General features: G+C 38.3%; 2 pseudogenes; both read right to left on the minus strand.

Moving 5' to 3' along the window:
• Positions 1 to 715: 715 nt before the first annotated feature.
• Positions 716 to 2668, minus strand: LOC117915205 (annotated as a pseudogene).
• A 2838-nt stretch (positions 2669 to 5506) lies between these two features.
• On the minus strand, positions 5507 to 23321 carry LOC117915369 (annotated as a pseudogene).
• Positions 23322 to 24812: the final 1491 nt, after the last annotated feature.

Below are 24812 nucleotides of genomic sequence, written 5' to 3' on the forward strand. Positions count from 1 at the left end.
CTTCTGTCTCCCTTTAGCCCCCATCAATTACAAGAGACAGTTCTCAGCTTCATGTCTCCCACTGCCTTCTCTGCTGCACCCCCAATCAAATTCCAACAGATTATTCTCAGCTTCATGTTGCCCATCACTCTCTTTGCCAATCCATCCCCCCTCCTCCCTCAAAGGTAACATTTTTTTCTTGGCCCCTATTGGAAATTGGACCTGGAACTCCCACATCCTGATCCAAACTCCTGCCACTTGAGCCAAGTCTAAAGAGCCTCCTCTCCTTCTCATGACGTTTCTGCATATCTTTCCTAACATAATTCATTAGACAGATAAGAAAAGCTACCTGACTCCCACTCTTTCATAGAGCCATACTAACCCCAGTGAAATGTGAGATCTCATATTCATCACTCATCAATTCAGTCCATGTAGATACAATGCCAGGACCATGCAACTCCAACTATAACCACAGTCAAACTCCTAGTTGATTATAACCTATGACAGTATGACTCTACAGCAACAGCATGCTATAACATTATAGGCTATTATTTTAAGTAGCACATATGTAGTTTACCAACTAAAAGGAGGTAAATAGTATATTACACATATTTCATCTACTAAACCTGCAGGGGAAATGCCAAAACCCTACAATCTCAAGATGGTTTAAAAAACTTTTTGATTAAATTAGTCTTCAATTGATCAAGTCACATCTTTAAAAAGTCTTATGATTACATTAGTCATCTAGTGATCTTGTCATATCCAGCAGAATAAGTGTTAATATCCAGAATTCGCTTACTAAGCAGAAAGCTATTTCATGATCATGATGGTTCCTTGTTCTTTGAAGTAAATTTGAAAAATAAAAAGAACTTAAGACACAGTCAAATGTTATTACGAATAAAATCAAATGGGACAAGCAACATACCTCAGGGCCATTAAAGACAGAAGGTTCATTCATGTCATTCCAAATGTACAACCAAGGAGTTGATCCAACATAGTTCTTGAGAGAGAACTTCTCAGACCACCATGACCTGATCTCTGGGTTCAACATATCCGGGTAGGATGATGATCCAGGCCAACACCACCCATCATAATCCTTTCCAGTTGCATCCTTAACATAATATCCCTTACTAGTGGCCTCCTTGTGTAGGTGAAAGGATTCATCTCGCTTAATGTGTGGATCCACAATAGTAACCATATGCCTACCCTTTGCCGCCAACTTGTTTTGCATCTGCTCTGGGTTTGGGAAAAGCACCCTATCCCATGTAAAGTACCTCTTCCCATCAGTATGCTCAATATCAAGCCATAAAACATCATAAGGAATATCATGCTCATCGAACTTGGAATCGACATTCTCAACATCCTCTCATCCCTATAATTCCACCTACATTGGTGATAAGCTGTCGAAAAAAGCTGTGGCATCGCTGGCGTTCCTGTCACACTCGTATACTGTCTCACAACATCCTTTGGACCAGGACCGATAAAAAAGAATGTATCAACAATACCAGCTTCACTCATCCACAATGTATCGATCCTACCACCTGACTCGGGTAACAAAATCCCAGACTCAGCATCCCAACCCGAGCCAAGCACATCAATCTGCATTTCTGCTGCATTCAACCAGAAAAATCCTGAAGTCCCCCTGGCCTTTCCATGCCCAAGCATAAATGGGATTGATCCGTAGAGCCCAAATGGCGAATCATGAATATACTCAAACACATCTAAATTAAACAACCGATAAGGTTCAGAATCATCAACCCCAGGCCCTCTAGTAGGCCTCAAAGCAAAGCTTGACGCATGCTCGGGAATGCCATACACGAAATCGGCATCAAAAAAGGAAACATCGAAGCTAATGGATTGGGGGCCGTAGGGCCTCACATCAGTGTGGCCCTTAAACCTCTCCTCCCAATCGTCCCCTTCTTGTTTCACTCTCAATTGCTCGAAATCAAACAACCCATGAGAATTCAACGACAAAACCCTACGTTTACCCTGTTTCTCCCTCACGTAGACCTCAAACGGATTGTGCCGAAGCACCGCCTCGTACCCATCAGCCACGTAAACGACCGAGGAAGGCCCCGAATCGCCGTCGACCGTCTCTGTCTGAAACCGCTGGAGCCAAAGCTTCGTAGACTCAAACTCCGGGAGGACCACATCGGGCACTTCAAAGCGCTTTTTAGGCGGATCGAGGGAGGGGTCCTCGTCAATCTTGACTCGAACGACGCCATTTTGATAAACCGAAAGAGTGAAAAGGAGGGGCTTGATCTGATCCTGATCGGGGATTCGGGAGGTGGTTGGCGGAGATTTGCAGTGAGGGCGCCGTCGAGGATGGCGACGTCGGTGGCGAAGAGGGAAGAGGAGTGGGGTTTGCGGGAGCGGGCTCGTTTGCAGAAGGGGGTTTGGTTGCAGGTTCTGAACTCTTCCTTCTTCCAAGCGGAGACAGAGGAAAGATGGAGAGTGAAAAGAAGAAGAAGGAGGAGGAGAGGGAGAGTAGGGTTGATGTTGGGGGCCATGGCTGAGTCTCTTCAACGACTGCCAACCCTTCTTTTTTTGTGTGTTTCAATTTGAGCTTAACTCCACATTCTGTTTGTCCGAGTCATCTGATTTCACAATGGAGCCGCACTTGAGGGAGTGTTAGACCACTCACCATATACATCAAGGGCTCATAGTGGTGGGTATGGGGCTGCTCGTGAGGGGGTGTTATGGGCCCAAATCCTTTGAAGTTGGATTAATGATGCGGGTATGAAACATTTGTTTCAAACTTAGTTTTCTTTCCATCATGTTTGATATTTTCTTTCACCTGTCAATGGTGCTTCTGCAAAATTATGAACCACCAATTTTGGCCTGTGCTGTCAATGAAGTTCCATTACAATGAAGACCAACTCAAATTTGTTTAAGACTGACTGGTTTGAAGTTCTTTTCAATAATGGTTGCATAACAATTCATGATACATGTTCCCCTCAAAATTTGGGATTTGCATGCAAAATGAGCCTGTTTGTGGAATGTGTTAGAAATGTTTACAGTGAAAAAGAGAAACATTTTTTTTTCTAACACAATTTTATTTGGTACTTTCTTTATGGCTATAGATAAAAAATGTCACATAGGTCCTTCATATTGGCCCCAGAATAGAAGAAAACTGGACATAATTCAACTGTCTATGTCCTACAATTGGTGTTGGACTTAGCTGCCACCTACATCTAACAGCCACATCCCATGTCCTACAAGCTTCCAGGTCACTCATAATAGAGCAATAAGATCACCTAATATATATATATATATAGGAAAAATTCCTGTAAGGAAGCTTTGATCAAGCTAGAAACCTAGCTTGACCAATCTTGACATCTCTAGTCCTAATGTAATTGGTTTGTATGGGAAGTTAGCATTCCAGCCAAAGCCCAACTGTTCTTATTGTTTTTGGTGGGCAAGTTTTGTTACCCATTTCCTTTGTCTTGTTTACAAGGTTAGAACATTGGACTGCCAGTTTTTCTCTCTAATTTTCCTTTTCCTTTTCCTTTTATTTCCCCTTTAATTTGCAGTGGTGGGCGATGGTCCAAGAATTGCAAAAGTTTTTATGTCAACATGAACATAATTTCAGTCATTCTGGTTAAAGTTTTGGCAGTCACTTAGATATTTGATCAGCGTCTGATCACTTACACAAGGTAGGAGAGCTTTTAGCTAGCACATCCGGGCTGTGCTTTCTGAGAGAAAGGATCAAGTGAATCCAACAATGACCTCAAAGGATGGGGGGAGCCATGGGGCATTGTATGGTTGAGCATTAGAGATTATATACCTATGATTATTCCGGGGCTTGCTATGTTTATTGGCTGATTTATACAACGGCATAATGGCAAAATTCTTATTCTGTCGAAACTTCTTGTCAACAGCTCCAAGCGACTGTCTAAATTTTCATATGAAGAATGATGATCCATTGCAGAAATATCTTTTTTCGTCTTTTTATTTTTCTTCCAGTTCAGTTTAGAGTTTAAAGTTTCGACATTCTGAACATACTAGGAAATATTCAGCAAGGTTTGCAGCATTTGAGAGATATCAAATGATATCAACATTCATTCACTTCTATACCCAAAATTTTCAGGGCATGATGCAGGAGTATTTATTGAGAACAATTTGTTTTGAAGTATACAATTTTTAAACAAAAAAGAAAATCATGGAAACATGAAGAACATTGGTGTTTTGAAAATAGAATAAATACTCCAACAACTAGATCAACCCTTCAGCCAAGTCAAGAAACATCTTCAGTTTCTGAGGCTGCTCCCAACCTCCAAAAATGGATCCACCAGCCCAACAAACCTCTCCAGCTTCCTCATCTCATCCAAAAGAGAACCCTCCTCAGGAAACCCCTCAATCACTAATTTCTTTTCAGACAAGTCGTCTAGCTTGGTGTTGTATATATAAAGGTTGTTAATGAAAGTCTGGAATGTCAAAAGGTGGCTTCAATTAATGGTCACACACATGGCACAACCAAAGGTTTGTGCTTCATTTTGTCCATGCAATTCGCTACAGTTTTCTAGGCAAAGTTAGTGATTCCGAAAAAATTTATCTAGGAAAAATGAAATGATACAAGTATTGCAAACCCTGATGCAACTGGAAATTTATGATGAATTTCATTATATACTAGGTTAAAATAAATGTTTCTCAAAACTTGTTCTTTTAACCTAGGATTTTAGTTTTTTTATTGTATCATAATGAAATCTATTCTATAAACCAAGGTGAAGTTTTGATGATGATTTTAGTTTCTCATTCTTTTCCGCAAACGTCTCCCATTATATAACCATGGCATAAAACAAGGTTTCAATCTTATCTGCTATGGTAGTCCAATTGATCGGGGCAAATATTAGGAAATGTGATCCAATAAATAACACATGGTTTTGAGTTCAAATCCTGGCATATTTACTTGGTGCTGGTTGTTATGAAACGATCAATACCTCGAGTTTTGGGTTCCATAGAGTCATAAGGACTTGACCATGAAAAGTTCCTCGATTATCAAAAAACAAAAAAAAAAAAAGTATATTTCGATCTTTAGTATTTTTTTTTTCAGTTAGTCCAAACTATCTTGCATATAATTTATGCATCTCCAAGTCAACTTGGAGATTTGTATTTTGTATTAATTTTTGTAAATTTCTCTTAATTCTCGCTTGCTAATGCAATTTTTACTTTTACCCCTTACTAAGAATATTTCTTATTCACAGGTCTAATCCCAGGCGCCTTCTATCAGGAACTGGATCAAGCAAGGGCCTCATGTTGGACAAATCTTCTTGTCTTTGTGCTTAGCCTTTCAGTATTGCCATTAGCTAATTAAAGGCCCTTGCTTTGGCTCTGCTGTCCAACACGTGGCCATGATAAGTTCTTTTAGATCCTTTTAACTATTGGAATTAATTGATCTTTTGGCTATGATAGATACTTCAACTTGGGATTAAAACCTTGAAACTCAGCTATTGCAGGGTATGAGTTACACAAAATACAATTTCTGATGTATTTTTTTAAGAATGGGTTGAGCAAATAATACAAAAAATTAGATCAGGTAGAAATGAACATTTCATTGCTGTGAGATTAATACTTACAGAGGATGAAAAATCCTTCTCAAGGTACACAATGTGTTGTACAAAATCTAATCAGAAGAAAGAAAGTCAGTCCACACAGCTCTAGAAAGCAAAACTAGTTAAATGAAGACGATTATGATGTCAATTCAAAAATCACATTAGGGTTTAATGAAGGATATAGAAATGGAATAGTTGCCTTGAGCATGACAATTGAGAAGCCAAGGCCAACTGGGTTGGCCGCCTGAAAAAATTTTGGCCTAAAAATTTCCTTCACATCCTTCATTATGATTGATTCAGGAGTGTGCTTGTATTCAATACCCTCAAGCCCTTGATAAATTAAAGGATAAACTTAGCGAAGGCATAAGTGCCTGCATTTGGTGCAGCAGATCATCGTCAGAATTTACCTGGGCTTTGCCTCTTCAACAGGTCCATTTGTCCTCATGCATCTGCCATGTAAACCAAATTAATCAAACTACAAAATGATTAAATGTACAGGAATATATGAGATTTAATAAACTAACAGTGTAATGTAGTTAATTTTTCTGAATTTAAGATCAGACCCGGTAACCATGTCAAACCAAAAGTATGAATCAACTGCTTGCATCCCAGTTCATGCATCAATGTAGTGAAGCTAAGACTGCTCATCTTCAGCTTTGAAGTACGGTCAAGCCAATTGCTTGGCCACTTGAAAACCCTCACTCTAAAAGTTGTGGGTTCCATGCCAAATTGCTTGCCTACCATAACAAAACAAGGTAAAATCAATTGGGAACTAACCATAATAGTTGTTCCTATTGCAGGATATCAGTTTATTTCTCTTTTGCAGCAGCAGGGTTCCGACCAAACTGGATAATCATTGGCTTGCCTTTGAAGACGTATCCATTCACTACATTCTGAACCATAGATTAAAATTGCTAATAAATGAGCAGTTCACTACATTTTGAGACCAAAGATTATAATTGCATGATAAATGAGTACTTTATAACCACTACAGTCAAACTGGCAAAAAAGTACAAGGAATAGAGACATCTACTTTAATTGTCAAGACTTCAAACAAAACTTCATAAACTGCTCTTATTTAGCAAAATCTCATATCAGTTCTACAATCACTCAATAAGAAGAGGTTGGCATCAACGAGATGGAGGTGGATTAAGATAAATATTACAAGGGTGGACGTGCTAAAAATACTAAAGAAGGGTTTGAACCACCATATCTCTTATGAGATCAAGAACAGCGAGCGGGTTCTGTTGCACAAATATATTGCAAACAAACCCAGGATGTTACTGATTGATTAGCCTTTCTATGGCTTGAGTTTGGAATCTGAGTTGGCAGTTGGATCCAAATTTTACAGACAATAGGGATTCTGAGTACAGGGGAAGATCAGATAAGAAAGCTGTTGGCAAAGTAGAAGAAGAAAAAAAATTCTGCTAAGAAAAGGGTAGTTTCACAGGTAAAAAGTTGTTAGCAAAGTCAGAGCAAAGATACTTAGATGTCACTGCTTCTTAACTACATCAATCTGGTTGTCATTCACGTACGGGGGATATAAAGCAATGAAAACATGGAAAGACCAATGGAGTAAAACAAAATTCGATTTATTTATCAATGATTGGACTAGCAAGATCCTCAGATGCAGTTTCCTCCTTGCAATTATAGTCAAGAATAAAGCACATAAGAATGGACTAAGTTACTAACCACAACAAAGTACAACACATCACAATTTGACATATTCTGAAAGATAGAATTGGCATATCAAGTTTCATTAGTGTAGACACATACCAAAGCATGATGAGCAAGCTCAACTGATGGAAATGTCACAAAAGCTTGGCCCCTCATTCTTCCCTCCTGAAATCCAAAAGGTGCAATTACTTCCAGATTCAAATATTACGCAGTTATAGTATTTTGATTTGGCTGAAAATGTTGATCAACCAACAAATTGCAACTACTTGTCAATATGATCATATTTCATGCCCCTAGACTAGGTTTAATCAAATAAAATCTTTCAATGAAAAGGCTCTCTTAACATTGAGTTCTTTTAATAGAGTCATACAGATGCTCAAGGTTCTCATTCATACACAATGATAGCAATTGAAACCATTCATTAGCAACCTCTGTTGTCTCGGCCTGACATATTAAAATAAAATCATATACTAAGGCACTCCCATATATCCTCCCAGTAGCATTCACAAAGTTAAAATGAGAGAAGTTTGTTTTCCTTAGTTATAACACTGTAATTACAGAAGCCTATGTCTATGTATGACACTACTTGTAAATAATCACAATCTCCCCCGTCATACACTATCCATATAGGACTTTGACCACATCAAACAATGTACAGAAAAAAAAAAAAAAGGCTTTCTTAACATGTACCCCTTTTGATGTTTTCATCCATATACACCCACATAAACACAGTGCTTGAAAATGAAAGCTTCAAAATGTAATCATGTAACAAGTACCAGCATTCTTCTCTCATCCTAACATATTAAATGAAACCATATACTAAGGTACTCTCACATATCCTCTCGGTAGCATTCACCGAGTTAGATGTTTGTTAGCATGCTAGTTTTCCTCGATCCACAGTCACAGCACTGCTAGGACAGAAGCCTCATGTCTTATGTAGGAATCTATTCATGTAATCACAGTCTCTCATGGGCTGGGATGCATCTATATAGGATTTTTCTCAACTGTAATCATATCTAGAAAAGAAAAGCCCATCATTTGCGGAAGACTTAACCTATCCCAATCCAGTACAATACTCTGTTTAGGCCTCCAAGGATGCTTGCCTAACTGGAAAACACTTGCGATACAACCCAGGCTATATCCAGAGGAGTGAAAGTAAATAATATTCTGTACAAGATTCTAATACCTATTATCTAGTCACCCATCTTCACTATGTTTGCCGAATCCATGGCTCCACTTGGCTATAGACCTCTGTGAAGGATGGTGGATCATGACCAGGACTGCCAATGCTAACATCCTTAGGTGAGTAGCTCCCCTTGTGTGCTTCAGTGCTTATGGAAGGAGGAAAACCATAAAAACTTTTAGGACAAGGTGTCACAGTCAGTAAGTTATCTCCTTGGAAGGATTTCATATTGCATAGGGTTATCCTAGCTATTCTGGGGGAGAATTTTTGTTTTCTCATAATTCTCTCAATGTCCATCACCAACAACTTTTCTGGAATCACGCCATGCACTATTTTGAGGGACTGGATTTCAGCATCCCCCAATATAAAAGTGATAGAAATTAGGGTGCAGCAGCCAACCCCTTTGAAGCTCAATTTCAACAGAGATTTGGATGCAGTAGACCCCCCTGCCTGAAGTACCCTGATGCTCGATTATGATGGCTGCTCCCTGGTTAACCCAAGTCAAATGGGGGACAGCAGCCTCATACAGGATCACCCTACCTTTTCTATCAAAGCAAGCACAGCTATCAATGAAAGATCCCTTCATAATCAGAGGGCTTGAAAATTGCAAGAGCTAGGAGTTAAGGGAAACTCAGCCAGTCTTTACTTAGGTGGCTAATGGATGGAGAGAATCATGGCAATACATTATTGGGTGCATAGGATTGCGAATCTCACAAGCGTGTTAGGTTGTTCAGCCTTCTACCAGTCACCAGATTGGTTCATCAATAGGCTGACAGACTAGCCAAGAGAGGAGTCATCTCTCCTTTTGTCTCCATGGGGGATCCTGTACCCCCATTGGGTTTTCAGTTTAGGGACATGTGGGGATTATATGTAACAACATTCTCTTTCTGAGCAATATCTCATCCTTCTCTGCAAATCTATATAATATAATTACATTTATAATTTCCAACCAAGGAATAAAAATAAAGAGCTTCAATGACATGACAGTGATACTTTTTTAAGTTTTAAATGTGATTTAAAGAATAAACTCCAACATCAATTTCAAACAAAGATATAAAAAGCTTGATCTATGGTTAGAAATTAATCAAGAGACTTCACCTGCATCAACTTCACACTAAGGCCAGATTTAGCAGCATCTACACTTCCAAATAATGATCCTGAAGTACATTACATTCAAGACAAATCAACCAGAGCCATCTTTGTATGAAAAAATATGCAAAGAATAAAAAAGGACTTCAAAATTACAGTTTCATAGAACTTTTGGTCTCTTTTATAAGGACCAAAAGGATTTAGCTAAAATGGTCATGCAAGATTTTTTTTTTTTTTTTTTAAAATAAATAAATAAAAGAAGGGGTCAATCAGATTTAGCACGAGTCAATTTTGAAACTCACCAAATATGAAATAGAAGTCATCTACAACCACATCTTTTGCCAAGTTCTTTATGTACAACACAGGAGCAGGATTCCCAGCCATATAGTTCTGTATGGTCCAAGAAAACGTCTTATTAATTACTCAACAAGTATGATATATGCACCTAAACAGAATCTTGCTTTTTTCAAATATGCTTCATTCATAATTAATGATTCCTTAAAATGTTTTTTTTTTTTTAATAAGCAAGCAAAAAAAGGTATATTCACAATGCCTATCAAATTCCTTAAAATGCATATTTGTGAGGTGGTTAGGCATCTTTTTAAAATTCCTGCAGCCAACCCACCCTCAAACAGTACAGGCATTGTTGTGTGCAAAAAGTACTGACATCCACTAAGATTAGAAAAATTGAAAACACCAGAATTCATATCAATTTAGGAAAATTATCAAACAGAATAAACTCATAAGAAAAATGAACTTGAGCATTTCCAGATGATGCTAACAGAAAAGGAAATGGCAATGAATAACTACAATATTATGACAAAATCATGTAAAAGCTCCCAAAAACATGTCGAAAAAACTATGTTAAGATCTTGCCATATATATCTTCTTTTAGGAACTTTATATAAGTAAAGCATAAATAAGTTTCCTGCAATTACTTTTTGAAAAATTAAGTTGACAGTTTTGATCTAGCAAGCAAATGGGTTAGGTTTCAGAAAATCAGTAAATTTGATTCATGCTTTGTACGTATTTCTTTCAAGGGATAAATGCATTTAAACTTTTAAATTCCAATACCTTAAACATTGGAAGTGATAAGATTTCCTCTGGAGGCAACTTTCCACTTTTTAATTCTTCCAAGGTTGCATAAGGTTTGAGATCAAAATCCTCTTTCTCAGAATCCTCCGATTCTTTCATGATGCTACATTCATCTTTATGTTCAGTGATTACCTTGGGGGCAATTTTGATCTGCAACCAACCAAAGAGACATCAAAAAATGGTAAAGAGGAAAGACCATCTGGTAACTCACTTCTCTCAAAAGGGAAGGGTTATAACCTGCAACACAGGGTTCTTCTTTTTTATCATTGGAATCTCTTTAGGAACCAAGGTGGCAGGTTTCACTCCAACAGCCTCATGAGCCACATCTTTATCAACTCCAGGGCCTACAATAGCTTCTCGTTTGACACGCTTTCGACCAGGTTTTGTTCTCTTGGAGGCCCAGTAAATAGGCTTTGCCATCGACCTCCTGAAAACATGTGGACAAGAAAGTATCAAAATCTGCTAGAATCTTGGAAGAGATATCAAAAAACTCAATTAATTTTTGTTTACTAGATAAATATACAATAGCATGATGATTATGCAATAAGAATACAAAGGAGAAGTAAATTCAAACAGAACACCACCAGCCACTGAATCTCATAAAATGTGGCCAAGAAAAATAAACATGCTTCCAGTTCTAAAGCTCTAGTGTTTGGATGGAGTAATTTATTTTTGTATACATACAAATATATAGAAATAAAACATACATACATAGATATATGTGTGTGTGTGTATACGAGTGTAACTAAGGCATGTCCCTTGTGAATCTTAGCAATGAAGCAGCAAGAGATCACCTCATCTGATGATTTCCATTTCAGACTCGCCACTAGATAGGTTTTCCAAGTTAGGTCTTGCAGCTTCAGGGGGTGGGGTGGTGGTGCGGGCAGGTACTGGAGGTGTAAAGGTGGGTGGGGCAAAGGCCATACGAAATGGAGCTGGAATGTTCATTTTGTTCATCAAGTGCAAACACCTACAATTAAAAAGCTCAGTAATATAAAGAAAAAATAATTAATATATATATTTGTAGATGATTATATTAAAACCAACTAATGGATAATGATTATTTAACAGGCAAAGAATTTTCATTCCATTTTTTAGTAGCTTTTGTGTGAGATTAGAGCCAACCTGTACATAGAAGCGAGGAACAGCAATTAGAGCATTTACAATGTTGGTCAGAATATTTCCATCTGGTGGGGGGTAAGCGTACCTATAAGATAAGCATGTTACTTTATGTAAACCAGACAGGAAATCTCTGTGCCAACGAAGAAGGAATTATTGCCAAACAAGAACGAGAAGATAAACAACACAGATAGTCTTTTATTTGTAAAAAATAAAAATAAAAATAAAAAATATATAGAAACACCGGATGGTAAATTTTGGCAACCCGAAAATTAAGGTAATTGAATTACAAAACAGCTCATACTTCAAAAGCCTAGGGCATCCCTCACCCACTCTCATGGATTACTCTTAGTAGAGCTTTTTCTTATTTTATTTTGTTACCAAACACTTCACTAATGCTTCTCATGTTAATATAAAGTAGAACAGGACCTACTACAGTTCTCACAAAAAAAAGATGTAGAGGAAGATATATATATATATATATATATATAGAGAGAGAGAGAGAGAGAGAGAGAGAGAGAGAGATTACTCTCTTTTACTTTTTAACATAATCCCTCTGCCAATGGTGTTCATCAGTTATGCCCTTTTATGTTGATTTTTTCTTGTGATAAAATATACTTGCATTTGCATACGGAATTTCACATGAAGCACACACATGGGTCTCTACCAACCAGAAAGATGACGCCCCAGTTGATATTCTAAAAAAGGTACATACAAGATGAAGAAAGAGCTCATGGAGAACATATAAGAATTCTCTATTTATAACCCCGTTTCACGTATTATAGATAAGGGTGCTAAAAAGAAATAGACTCTAAAAATAGTGAGAGAAAAAGACACATACCAAGGTGGGGAGGAAATGGGTAATCAATGCCGAGTCTTGCAGCGATGGGTTCACTAGCAGGTAAGGAGCTTGACTTCAATCCTTCACCGAGATCTCTGGCCATGGTAAAATCCTTTATTAAAGATACGGGTTTAGTAAGATCCTTGCCAAATAGAGCTTCACTTTTTTGTTTATCATCCTCAGTTGGCTTATTTGCTCTCTCCACTAACAAAACTTTACCAAGAAACCTCAGCCTAGCCGAACATAAGAAGACAATACAAGATATACAAAATAAGGCTCTTGTGATTAAAGAACAAGGAAATCTAATAAAAAGAACTGTGAGATAAGTACCCATTTAATTGGCGTAGTGCTTGAGAAGCCAACATTTCACTCTTGAAATCCACAAATGCACAGTTCCTCAATCTGCACCAAAACAAGAAAGATTATGAAATCTGCATATACTCTCTCTTTCCCTCTCTCTCTCGCATACACACACACACATACATGCATACATACACAAAAGAATTCTTGAAGAATACAAAACCAGAGCCTATTACTCACCCCATAAAAAAAAAATTACTTATAGAATGCTTGGCCTGAATCAGTATTTTTTTTTTTTTCTTTTTTTTTTGTTTTACACCACACAACTCTTCCTCAACCAGGTTTGGGCAGAATAGTAGAGCAAGAAAAATATTAGTAGGATAGCGAAAATTTGCTCCTTAGTACTTATCATTAATTGACTAGATGTAAATAGCTCTAGGGTTATGGAATAAGGGATTATCCCAAAGCTACACCAAGGTATTGACAGTGATTCTCAAATATTGCAAAATAGAATGCAATACGATGAGATAGAACGCAAGAAGAACTAAGACAGGGGGCAAGTTACCTAATGTTAACAGTCAAAGCAAGCCCTTTCATTCTGAACTAAAGAAATTAAAATAAATTAAATCTCCCCAAGTAGAACTCAAAACTACAACCAATTAATAGTAGACCACTAAGTTACCGAGGAACAACAGGAGATTAGATCTCATACAGTTCAATTCCAATTCTCAACCCCTGATGAATATCAGCACAAAGGTTCCTTCAAAACTCCCGGAACTTCTTTGTTGTGGGCCCATTCCATGCCTTATTTGATAGGAAACCTCAAAGTGGCTCTAATTCATATATTCCAATCTCATTCATTTAATATCCCTTTGGTGTAATTGACATATGAGATGTCATTTCTAGTTTCTAGAAATTGCAATAGAAAAGAAAAAAAAAGGGAAGGTTTGTGACGATTTTAAAATTTTTTTTCCAATAGTTAAGCTAGTATCGTAGTTCAAAGTCGCGGTATCAACCATCAACTTGGAGGGTCTCAAGACACATCGATCTCGGCTTCTCAGCTCAGTATCGGGTGATATGCAAAATAAGATTGTTAAAAAGTTTTAAAAATTATAAAAATATTATGAATTTTTTTAGAAAAAATAAATATAATTAAATAAGCTTTAAAAAAGTAATAAAATAAAATTTTCTCATATTTAACATTATTTAAATCATTATAAATTTTTCGTAGAATGTGATTTATGATAATGATAAGAATTGAAAATTAGTTTATTTCAAATACAATGATATTTTTACTAAAAGACATATAATTCAATTATTAATTCCATTTTTAGTTTCGATTAAATGATTACAACACTTTATATTTAAATATAAATAGAAAACTACATTTATCAAACAAAGTAGAATATATTATTAATTAAATGATTTTAATATATTATTATAATAATAAATTAAATGGTGTCAATATATTGTTAATTTTTTTTTATAAGCAAGCAATTGTATTAAAGGAGGCAAAAAGCCGCAAAGCATACAGGTAGTATACGAGGCTACAACCCCTCAAACAAAAAACAAAGCAACCCAACCCCTACTTGGAGGCTAACCACTCCAAGAAGCCTATTAGGGAATTCGACTCCATATCAATGTACACTTTAGCCCAACCCCAAAAGTTATACACAAACGAAGTTTTTAACTTCTGAAAAGCTAACACTCCCCCCTTAAAAGCTAGCCTATTCCTCTCCTTCCAAACTGTCCAAAAAATGAAAAGCGGGATGGATTTCCACACTTTTTTCCCTTTTCTCCCCACAAAAGAGCCTTTCCAACTACTAAGAACCTCCTTTACAGAATTTGGAAAGACCCACTGTACACCACACAACGCAAGAATGATATCCCACAATCCTTTTGCCACTGTACAATGAATTAAGATATGATTGATTGTTTCCTCTTCACATCCACACAAGAAACACCGGTTAGGGAATTGCCATCCTCTTCTCTGCAGCCTATCCAACGTGAGAACCTTTCCCCAAGTAGCTTCCCAAGCAAAAAAAGCAATTTTGGTTGGAACTTTGCCCACCCAAACATTGTTATGAGGGAAGTCCGCACCTTCAGCATTATCCAACACCCTATACGCTTTCTTGACTTTAAACAGCCCGTCCGCTCCTTCCTTCCAAAGAACCGCGTCTTCCTCCAAGGTTACTCTATGATTCCTCAACTCAACTAAGAGATTGCCCGCCAACCCCAACTCCCAGTCATTGAAGTCTCTTAATAGTCTTAAATTCCACCCTCCTTGACCCAAATTCTGATCCCAATAATCCTCCACTGTGACGTTCCTTTGGGCAGCCATGGAGAAGAGGTCCGGGAATCCTTGGGACAGCACATTGTTTCCACACCAAGGATCTAACCAAAACCTTATTTTATTGCCTTTTCCCACCTTGAACACCATGTTCTCCCAACACCAATCGGACTCCTTCAATATCTCCTTCCAAACCCCAACTCCAAACACCCCATTTGCCTTCTTTGTCCTCCACCCAAACTCCTCTTGCCCATACTTAGCCTCAAGCACTTTTTTCCAAAGTTCCTCCTTAGCATCCGCGAATCTCCAAATCCATTTGCCTAGAAGAGCTTTGTTCAACCAAACAAGCTTCCTTAACCCCAACCCTCCCTTTTCTTTGTCCGCGCACACCACCTCCCATTTGACTAGGTGAGCCTTGTTCCCCCCATTGTCGCCTCCCCATAAAAAGTTTCTTTGAAGCTTTTCAAGCCTTCTTGCCACTGATTTAGGCATACGGAATAATGACATTTGATACAAGGGAATGCTGGTCAGCGTGCTCTTTATAAGCGTGATTCTCCCTCCTTTGGACAGAAATTGGCGTTTCCAAAGGGCCAGCCTCCACCTCATTTTCTCCTCCACCCCATCCCAAATGGAGGAGGCCCTATTAGGCGCCCCAAGGGGCAGCCCCAAGTAAACAGTAGGCAGCTGACCCACCCTACACCCAATTTCAGCAGCCATATCAAGAACCCCTTCCACCTTCCCTACCGGAATGACCACACTTTTGTCCAAATTGATCTTTAAGCCAGATGCGGCTTCAAACCAAAAGAGGATCCAGCTCAAATACAACAAGGACTCTTTTTTTGCCTCGCAAAAAACTATTGTATCGTCCGCAAACAGGAGATGAGAGATGTTGATGGCCTGCCCTCTACCTTTCCATATCCTACAGCCATAGATGAACCCCCCTTCGACCGCCCTCGTGATTAGCACACTTAGAACTTCCATTCCCATGACAAATAAATAGGGGGAAAGTGGGTCCCCTTGCCTTAGCCCTTTTGAACTTGAGAAAAACCCAGCTGGAACCCCATTCACCAACACCGAGTATTTGGCAGTAGAGATACAGCTCCACATCCATTCTATCCATTTTGACCCGAAACCCATCTTTTGCATGACCTTTAGCAAAAATTGCCAATTGATGCTATCATACGCCTTCTCAATATCCAATTTACAAATTAGACCTTTCTCTCCCCTTTTTTGCCAAGAGTCTATTACCTCATTTGCGATTAGGGAGCCATCAAGAATCTGTCTCCCTTTAATGAAAGCATTCTGATCCGGAGAAATCACTTTTCCTATGACTTTTTTAAGCCTATTGGCCAGCACCTTAGCCAATAATTTATACAAACCCCCAAACAAACTGATTGGCCTATAATCACCCAAGTCCTCCACCCCCCCTTTCTTCGGTAACAAGACCAAAAAGGTATGATTTAGGCTCTTTACGAAGGAGTTCTGTTCATGGAACTCCTTGAACATATCCAAGACATCCTCCTTGACGATCTCCCAACATCTTTGCCAAAAGGCTATTGTGAAACCATCCGGACCCGGGGCTTTGTCCCCATTCATCCCCATTAATGCTGCAAAGATCTCAACCTCAGAAAAAGGCAGCTCAAGGGCTTCCGCTTCTGCAGGGCTGATCTGCTTCAGCAAAAGGCCCCCTATATCCGCCTTCCAACCCGAGCTTTCCGAGAGAAGCTGCTGGTAAGCATTTGCAATTCCTTCCCTCACTTCTTGTTCCTCTGTAAGCCTCACCCCATTTATCTTAATTTTATCCAAGGCATTGGTTCTCCTACGGGCATTGGCCATGCGGTGGAAATACCCCGTATTCCTATCCCCTTCTCTAAGCCATAATTCCCTAGATAGCTGTCTCCAATGCGCTTCTTCCATCGACACCCACTTAGCATAATTCTCCTTAGTTGTTTTTTTGTGGCCTGATTCCTCCTCTGTTAAGCTTCTCTCTTCTTCCACTGAATCCCAACGCTCCACCTACTGAAGAGCTTCAGCTTTGTTTTTCTCCAACCTTCCAAAAACCTCCTTGTTCCAAATCTTTAAATTTTGTTTCAACCCCCTCATCTTCACCGCTAACCTGTAACTTGGCCTGCCTCTAACCACTATCCCTTGCCACCACCCCTCTATCAGAACTTTAAACCCCTCAACTTTGAGCCACATGTTTTCGAATTTGAAAGGGGAAGGGCCTCTCCTTAGCCCACCACCCTCAAGCAGAACCGGGAAGTGATCGGACGTTGGACGGACCAATCTTCTTTGATTAACCCTACTGTATCGGTCTAACCAACTGGGGTCATAAGAATCTATCCAGCCTGGCCCACGATTGATTATTGAGCCCCCCACTCCAAGTAAAGGATCCCCCTTGTAAAGGAATATCAACTAGCCCTAAATCATCTATGATCTGGGCAAACCTCCTCATAGCTGAAGTAATCCTCCCATTTCTACTTCTTTCAGCTTGGTACAGAACTGAATTGAAATCACCTCCTAAGCACCATGGCTCCTCCCACAGACCTCTAATAGCCCCGAACTCTTCCCACAAGCACTCCCTATCATCTCTAGAGAGAGGACCATAGACCCCTGTGAACACCCAGATTGCTCCATCTCCCACGTTCCTGAACCTACAAGAGATGGAGAATTGGCCCTCTTCCACCCCCAACATCTCCAACGATCTTTTGTCCCAACAAATCAAGACACCCCCTGTCGTCCCCATAGCATTCAAAACCTTCCAATCAAGAAATCTCCCCGGTCCTAGGCTCCTCACCACCTCTTCAGACATAACTTGCATTTTTGTTTCTTGAATACAGAACAGATCCACTTTTTGTTTTCTGATAACTGACTTGATTACTTTCCTCTTGGATCTATCATTCACACCCCTCACATTCCAACTCAGAATTCTTAAATTCATTGGGCAACTGTATTTTGGTTCCCTCTGCCCTGGAGAGGGCCTTTCTTCCTAGAATCCCCTTCATAATTAACAGAGCACTCCAGCCTCTTAAGCTCCCTTTCGAACCTTGAGGTCTCCAACAGACCTTTGTCTACTATCTTCTCCCTCCTTTTCCTGATTTTGCCCAAAAAATTCAGGATTTCCTTCTCCAGACCTTCCGTTGAGAAACCCAGAAAATGACTGAATTTAACCAGGCTGCTTTCCTCCCAATTGAGCTGATCTTCCTTCCTACCTTCTTGGAGAACCGACTGGTCTGCAGTCCACCCCACATTTCTACCCATAGGATCGACACTGTTGACCTCAACCAAATCCCAACAGCCATCCCTTCTCCCTGTATATTCTTCTGCACTTGGTCTTCGTGACCCACTTCCAATCAGAATTCCTTCCCTTTGCACCCCAGAATGGTCGTAACACTCCCTCTCTGGAGTCCGACCGAAACAAAAGAGATTAGAAGAGGAAGACCCTTGTGCCCTGATACCCCCCATATTTACCTCTAAACCATACCTCGCAGCTTCTTCCTCTAGCATCCTTTCTGCCCTCTGATGGTTTGGGTCCGGTTGCTGCCTTCTACCCATTTCTTCTTCTCTGCATCTAACGAAATCTCTCTCTAGGTTGCCATTTTTAATATGACCGTTGGAGCCAGAGGGAAGAGTTTTTAAAAGTGGTCCATTATCCAAGCGAGGGGTCTGGGCTAAGGTGGCTTTCCCCTTATGATTATGGCCCAGTCCATAGTCTGCAGCCCGCCCCGAACAACTGGATTGCCGCGGCCCAAACTTGTCCCCCTTAGATACATCACTAACTGGAGACAAAAAGGGCCCATAAACCCAATTCGTCTCCCGGCCTGGAACTAAGGGCCCAGTCTTCGAACCGGACCCCTGCAGCAAGCCCACTTGCGCCTGTGAGCCCTTCACAGCGGAACCCACTTCCTGCGACAGGCGGCCCGTCACATCCTCTGACTGACGCAACACCTCGAACCCCGTGCACGCCATCTCCTTCACTCGCGGACCGGCGCGTGTATCTTCGTCACCTCCCTCCTCCCTTCTTAGACTGCTCCACCGACCCTGTTTCCACCCCTCTTCCATCCTTAACGACGGCACCGCCTCCCACCATAGGGTTAGAGAATAAATCATCTCTTCAACCCCTATCTCCAGTATGCCGGGGGGATTCTCGCCGTCCGATCTGACCAAGATCTTGGCCCACTGCAACTCCTCCATGCTCTCCGTCTGTGGGTCGACATCTAAGAACCCACCGCACGCGTCTCCCACCCTTCTCAGCACTGACGGGACCCATAACGAGATTGGGAGCCCTAAAATTCTCACCCACACTTCCTTTCTGACCTCACCTTCCTCCAAACAACCCGAACTTGGATTCCAACGCTCCAATACCATTTGAGCTCCTCCCACCACTTTGTTACCAGAGAGGAGAACCCATCTCGCTTCTTCCACGAACTCAAATTCCAGCAAAACTCGTCCTATTCACAGGCTCGCCATCCCCATCTTGCCTTTCAAACCCCAGGTCTTTGCCATTTCCCAACCCAAGTGTTCCAAATCTTCCCCTATTGCATTGCTAGGGCACCATTTTCCGATCAGGCAATGCTCCAGCCTGCTCAGGTTTCTACTTAACTCCTCCCGTCCCACCTCCACTCGGATTTTTTTGTACCCCTTATTCCATCCACCTTTCACCGTGTCCGCAAATGACCTTCCCTTCACCATCTCCTGGCGTGGCCTTCCCATTGTCCTCATTTCTTCTTGTTGATCTTTTTTGTCAATGCTGGGATCCATCTGATGAAGAGCCTCCACCATCGCCATCCATCCCCCCTTATCCCCTTTGCCCTTCGGAATGCAGATACTATATCTTTTCAACTCCAAATCGACAACCCCCAAGCGCAAAAAGCAACCCCCCCTGTTAGTAACGCGCACCAGGGAGAAGCTTTTCCCCTTCTCCTTCCAGCTCTTTTCCCATCTTCCTTCCCTCGCATCCTCGATGCACTAATGTAGGCCTTCCATGAGTAACCCTACGCTATACACCCCCATGCGCACCCAAGACAACACCCCTTTCTTGCTTTCCGTGATGGTGATTAGGGTTTTTCGTCCCCTCTCCATCCTTTCCAACTCAAAGGACTTGGACTCCACCCCGAAGCTCCTCGTCTTCCTTTTCCTCCTATTCTCCGCGCGACGAGCATTCTTGCCGTTGGCAGCCTCAGTCGCTCTCTCGTTCTCGGCCTCTCTCGCTCTCTCACTCATTCGCTTAAAATCAATACACCATATATGCTACCATTGCCATATAAAATAATACATTACTTAAACTAATATAATTTATACCACACCATTAACATATAAAATAATTAAACTATTATCATATAAAATAATAGATTATAAAATATGATAATATATTACCTCAAATTAATGCAATTCACACTACACTTAATCACTTAATAATTCATACCACATTAACATATAAAATGATAAACAATTCATACAAAATGACACATCTCTACCCTTTCTTCAAATCACCAATTCACACAATGCACACCTACTCACCCACACCATAGGGGGAGAGAGACGAGGGCAAATAAAAGAGAAAGAGAGAAGGGAGGAAATCACCATGACACCAAAGACCAAAAGCAGAGAGAGGAGAGGGCAGATGCAGCAATCACCATGCACGTTAATGGAGGAAATCAATATCATGTTGAGAAAGACTCAGTCATGGGTAAGGCTGATTTTTTTCCTCTTCATCATGGGTCAAGGGTCTTGAATCTTGAAAAGCTTCTATTTTTGAAGAGAATCTCTGATTTTTCAAAGATTTCTTAGCTTTGAATCCTATTTATTGTTCACTTGTCATGATTTGAAGTGAGAAACAGTGTTTTCAAAGGCATTGGTGAGGCTCGCTTCAGGGTGCGCCTTGAGGCCACGCCTCTGGAGTCAAAGAGTATCTAAGGTGCGTTTCCAATGCGCCTTCAACGCATTAGTGCTTGAGGCATAGGCCTCGGACGTGTTTTTGTTGCACGACAAGACCAAAAAAAAAAAACAAAAAGGGTTGTCTTTAACCAAAAGAGCCTATGGAAAGTGCAATCAAAGGAGAAACACAAAAAAAAAACCCTAATTCTTAATTCACTGTCGATGAACTGTGGCAATAGCTCACTCTCGCGTAGATAACTTCGACATCTCCCCATTGCTCCAACAAGATCTTCCAATATGGTCCTTGACTCTTCCTTTCCTTCGTTCTCAGCTCTTCCTTCTTTTCCTTTTCGTTCTCCATTCGTTTCTTCTCTCCAGTTCCAATATCTTTTCTTCTCCCAAATTAGTTTCATATTTTATTTTTCATTTTATATTGCCCTTTTTTTTTCACACCTATTAGTTTTTTCCTTATCTTTCTGTTTTGTTTTGGTTTTTCAAAAAGCATTCTTGATCTCTTTGTTTCATGAGGTTGGCTTTTTTTCCCCCTTTTTCTATTTAAAAAATTAGCAAACTACTAATTTCTTTTTCTATAATTGATTTTAGTAAAAAAATTTAGATAATTGATTTTTCGATATAGTAAAAAAAATTAGATAATTAATTTTATTTTACTTTGTAATTTTATTTAGTTATTAATTTTTTTCAAACAACAAAAAAATTAGAAAAAAAAATTAGACAATCAATTTAATATTTAAATTATTTAGAATATGAATTTGTAGACTTTGAACTTCATTATATAATTGAAATTTTATTATTCTATATTCTAAAAAAGGTTATGAAATTAATTTGAGATTTAATAGCAAAAATTTATATAATTCAATTATCTTTTAAATTTTTTATACATTTTAAATTATATTTTAATATTTATTAATTCTAAAAATGATGGTCTCAAAAGGCTTACACCTCGCCTCAAGGATACAAAAATGCTTCGCCTTACACTTTCGCCTTTAAAACTTTTGGTGAGAAAAATAATTTATTTCGGTAACTCAAATAGTTCAACAAAGTCAACTTAGAATCTGGATCGAGTCAACCGAGTTTAAACGAGTCTTGATTGAGTTTGAGTTTGAGATGGTATTGGGTATCGTACTCGACGCTAAAAGGGTTGAGGCAATACGACTCAGCCAAGTCTTACTTTGAACCATGGCTAGTATCCTCGTGCATGAGATGCACAATTAGTCACTATGGTTGGACTCTATTCTATATTTTTTAGCACATTTTCAATAGGACCCTCTTATCTCTTCCTTCTCCATGTTCAACTTATGGAAGAAGGAGAAGAAGAAATGCAAGATGCAGTGACCAATATTTTACCCCAGCTCAAGCTCTAGCATATCAATAGGGACTGATATACAACTGCAATGGTACATTACTATGCCCTGCTTGGGCTTTGTGTAAATTTTTACAAAATGATTGGAAACCACCCCCACCCAACTTAATTAAATCTGTAAGTTCTAAATTGTGCTACCCCATAAACCTGAAAATGAAAATAATCACAGGACTGTTTTATTTTTTTAGAGACACACAGGACGGTTTTGTAGCAGAAATGAGAACTACTTTATCTGTCATTCTTGAGGCATTAAAAAAGGGCAAACACTTAAACTACTGAAATGATCCAAAACTAAAAGTTTCGTAGTTTTCATTTTCTAAAAAAAGAAAACGTCTCTGAATTTCAGTCTCCACTACCAAGTAACAACCCCATACTTTCATATACACAAACCCATTAAATATTTCCCTAGAAAATTTTAAAACTCGAATATTTCACTAAAAACCCATGAATAATAAACTATAAAATCAAAAAAATCAAACTTGCTCATAATTTTTTTTCATTCCTTCCTTGTTTATATTTTCAAATTCGAAGAAATGCTAAAAAGGAACTAGAAAATTAGCGGGAAACATATGAAAACTCATAAATAATGAGGAAAAAAACAAACAGGTTTTTGCAAACAACAATGATAATTAAGGGAAACCATGATGGTATATGGAAAACGATTCGTACCTTCCAGAAGTGCAAGGACGGACAGAAGAAGCGCCATAGCTGGAGAAGAGGCGAGACAGGGTGTCCTGAGGAATGGCCTCGGGGAGATGCCGAATCAAAAGCGTCGCCGCCAATTTTTCTGCTTCAAAACTCTGCGTTCTAGGGCCTAACATGGGTTGCGAAGCCATTAGAGCTTCAATAGCACTTGCTTCCCTTCTTCAAACCTAGGGTTTCGGACTGGTGCTTAAAACGCTGCGTTTTGGACAATTTACAGATCTTGTGATGGAGCAACGGAGCAGACGAATTGTACCATATTTTCAGAAAAATAAATAAATAAATACGTTAGGTCATGTTTGGTTCAAGAAATATTATGGAAAGAAAAAAAAAATATTAAAGAAAAATGATTTTTGTTTAATTGTTTGATGAAAAAAAGTAAAAGAAAATTAAATATAATTAAAATTAATTTAAAATTTATATCTTTTAAAATTATTTAATTATTATATAATAGATAAAAATAAATAAAATTAATATAAAAATTATTTATTAACTTCTATTTTTTTTTCTCTTTATTTTTCGTCCTCGTATTTTCTTGATTTCCCATTTCGCTTTTTTAATGTCATTATTTTTATAAGATTATTTTATTAAAATCATAAAATAATCCCAAATTTATAAAAATAACTTCTTAAATATTTAAACTTAGAGAGTAATTTATTTTTCACATAAATATTCTTCAAGATTCATATTATTTTCATATAAATTTTTAAAAAAATATTTTTATAAAAAAAGGAGAAAGGGTGTTTTTGTAATAAAAAAAAAGTCAATTTTTATGCTAAAATACAAGAATGAATCCATTTGTAATTTTTGAATTATTTCATATCTTTTAATCAATTGACTCTTATTTATATCTAATTTCATTCTTTTATGTCTTTAAATTATGTTGATATATGTTATCGCTCAACAATTTAGAACCTAATCTATTTTTTAGAACAAGAAAACACGTTTGACAATAAAAAATCATTTTCTACTTTTAAAAATAAAAATTAAAGTATTTTCAAATAACATCTTTTAAATTTCTTTTTGTTGTTTTCACTTTAAAAAATTATTATAATTATCCAAGCATATATAGTGGTTAAAAATAAAGCATTGGATATAAAATTTATTTTTAAAACATATTTAAAAATATTAAAAATAGTTTAAAAGTATTTCAAGTTCCTAAATAGACTTTTATTTTATAAAATATTATAAAACAATTTTTAAAAACCATTCTTAAAAACTATTTCTCATAATTCTTTTAAAAAACAATTACCAAATACGACTTAAAACTTCACCGATGACTTCAATAAACCAAATTCAAAATTTGATACAATATTAAATTCAATGTCAGTGTTGTTAATGTTTTGTATATGATAAAACATTAGAGAACAATTTTCAAAAAGCTGTCCTCAAAAACAATTTTTTTAAACCGTTTTAAAAAACAGTTACTTGATAGACCCTTAGACTTCACCGATAACTTGAATGAACCAAATTCAAAATTTCAAAGTTTAATTAGAAATTGAAGTTCAAGTAAAAACTATAATATTAAATTCAATGTAATCTTTTCTCACCTATAAATTATAGTTTCTACTCGACTTTCAACTTCTAATTAAACTTTAAAAACAAGTCTTCTTATCACAATGCTCTTTCCATTTTTTTGTAATTTGGAAAGTTCTTTTCCTCTCTTTGAAATTTAGAAATTTCCATCCTTGATGAAGAAAGTGTTCTGGCCATAAATTTCTTCTACT

This window comes from Vitis riparia, chromosome 5, assembly GCF_004353265.1.
Source record: "Vitis riparia cultivar Riparia Gloire de Montpellier isolate 1030 chromosome 5, EGFV_Vit.rip_1.0, whole genome shotgun sequence".
Taxonomy (NCBI): Eukaryota; Viridiplantae; Streptophyta; class Magnoliopsida; order Vitales; family Vitaceae; genus Vitis; species Vitis riparia.